Below are 2,916 nucleotides of genomic sequence, written 5' to 3' on the forward strand. Positions count from 1 at the left end.
CGGATTGATTCGAACACTTGAATATTTGGCTTCAGGCCTGCATGCGTGTAAGGACATTTTCACGTCAAAGGCAGTAAAGACGAATGCCCATTGATCCATTTCATTTTGTTTTGCCAATCATGTAAACATTTAAGGATTTTTACGTTTTTAAAAAGTGGGATCAAATTAAACAAAAAGTAAAGATTTTACACCCGAGTATGACAAGAAATAGCGAGTGAAGAGCTTTTTCAAAAAACTCATGATAAAGTAGAGATAAAATTTAACATAAAATATTCAATTACTTATAGCAACAACAAAAATATAACATTAAAAGCGGCGTGTAGCAAGCATCATCTATTGTGATCTTTTATTGGCGGAAAGTCCGCTTTATAGATGTTATCAAATTGCTTAACAAGGGCTATAAAAACAACAGCAAACCTATGTATGCAGGAAAAGAGATGGCGGCATAATTTCCTTTCGATATACACGTCGCTGTAATTTGTACCCATTTTACACTCGAGTATGACAAGAAATGTGAGTAAAGAGCCTTTTCAAAGACCTCAACATCTTGGTGCCCATAGCGGAATTCAAGCTTTCCATACACAAGGCGAACGCCAAACCACTAGACCACAGCTTCAATTAATTCAAAGTTTAAACCTAGTTATAGAACATGTGCAGTCTTGGTTGAAAAATAAAATTTAGAACTGGTTATTTCATCTGTAAATGCTTCAGATTGTACGAAGTTTATTTATTATCTCAATTCGATGCAGATCCTATGGGTTTTCGAAGACTTTTTTGTAATCTTTGCATTTGCTGCTTTCTATGTCAACACAGCTAAACATATTTATTGGTGACGCATTTCACTCGACTGAGAACAGTTAGAGCAGTGTAACCAATTCCTAATCGGATGAATGTCACATTACAAACACAGTCAATTCCGTTGGTATTACTCAAAACAAATAATGACCTGTCTTATCATATTGCCATAACGAGGAAAGGAATAAATTGTATGAAAGTTATATTGTCGTGATATTCTAGTTGTTAAGCTTGTAGGGTTTGATCAGGCTTAAAAATAGAAACGAGTGACAAAATATGTAAATGATACATATGAGTCACTTTATAATACTTAGTGCCAGCTGGCTTGTCTGGTAGCAATGCTATCTATACACTATCTAGATTGCTATGTCTGGCAGGCACGTAATGAATGTCTTTACCATCAGCGAAACTAATGAAACTCCCAGACCCACCGCATAATTGTCTGCCTTAACACTGTTTTGTAGTGCTTTCGACTGACCACTGCCAAAGCAATATCAAAATAAATACTCACAGATTGTGGAGATTATTGATTCTACGATTTGGCGTGAACTAGTTGGAACTTTGGGAACACCTCATAATCGTTCCGATGGGAGTCGGCCGTGGCGGTTTATCCTTTTTTTTTCGTTTCCACATTACCAAACTGAATGCTTATTTTGAATTATTTTAATTGGTTCACATAAACTAAAATAATTAAAATTATCGAGTTTGATTACTATAACATAACGACTCTTGTGACGTCCTCAGTCCTCACCCACATCGCCACAATCACAAGGGCACCATTTAACCCGTGCCGTTTTCTTGATTAAAACATGTATTTAATACTTTGGCCTGAAAACTCGTCATTCAAATATCGACCAACGTATTATTCGTCATGTTTGAGAGATTTTGCTAAGATGAGGGTCATTTAAATCGAATGATATTTGAAGGACAAACTTTCTGACCAAATGTTTAAATACATGTTTTTTCCATATTCCGGCAGTTACCCTTTTAAAGGTGATAAATAGCACACATCTAGTTTCAATAACGAAATGCCATACTAGCATCAAAAAGCCGAACATCAGACTGTTCGCAATTATGGTTATTGGTAGGCGGCCTGAACGGAAATGAAATGATGAATAATACTAAATTCCATCTATATAATGCTTTATGATGAAAATGGATAAGGCTGTACATGTTCCAGTTTCTGTGGATAATATTATGGAAGCATATATATATATAAATATATATATATATATATATATATATATATTATATATATATATATATATACTTAAAACATGGAAAGTCTGGTGCTGTTTCGAGTTTGTACTCAGTGTGGTGATGGTTGTGGTCAATCAAGTGAACATGACAAAAGAGCTCGTAACATTACAGTCTTTGATAAAAAATACTTTTTTTTTCCTTCAAGGCCATATGTCTGCATAAAAAATTGCATGAGAACGTTATCTTCAGTATTTTTCGACTCAGTATTTTTCGACTCAAAATAACGTATTTTGTGACCCATAGTATGGTTAAATCCTGCCCATTTTTAGTTTCAGTGGATTGATTTCATGGAAGAATATCAAATAGTCTTTATAACTAAGTAAAGGCAAAAGCATATCAATGAAAAGTATAAACTCTCCTCTATCTTTAACAACCAATCACTTTGTTCTTAATTATGTCATGTGGTCACAATCCAATCCTAAATTCGTTTACTTTGACTTTTAAATGCGTTTTTCTCACTAAAAACCTATCTCCTCCCTCAGTTTTAACCAATCTTCTTCAAACTTTCTACAATTGAGTGTCATACAAATACGCAGGTCCTCTAGGAGCCGGATTTTTTAAAACAATTTTTAGGAGTAATTTGAAATTATGTAACTTTTTTTCAAGGGGAATAATCGAGTAATAACTTTGAACTTGATTTTTAAAGTTTCTAATTAAAAACTTAAAAATCGGGCTTCTAGAGCCTCTTTATCTTCCTTTTTCTACCTCTGGCCAAAATATTATGGCAATCGGTTGATAAACAAAAAAGCCTTTGACTTTTTAAGATTTGTTGTTTATTTTCCAATATGTCGTCGTTTTCATAGCAACGGGCAACTTTAAAAAAAAATAATTATATGCAATCATCCTTCCCAAACATATACA

Source organism: Berghia stephanieae, chromosome 1 (assembly GCF_034508935.2).
Source record: "Berghia stephanieae isolate SIO BIC M18660-M18661 chromosome 1, UCSD_Bste_1.3, whole genome shotgun sequence".
Taxonomy (NCBI): domain Eukaryota; kingdom Metazoa; phylum Mollusca; class Gastropoda; order Nudibranchia; family Aeolidiidae; genus Berghia; species Berghia stephanieae.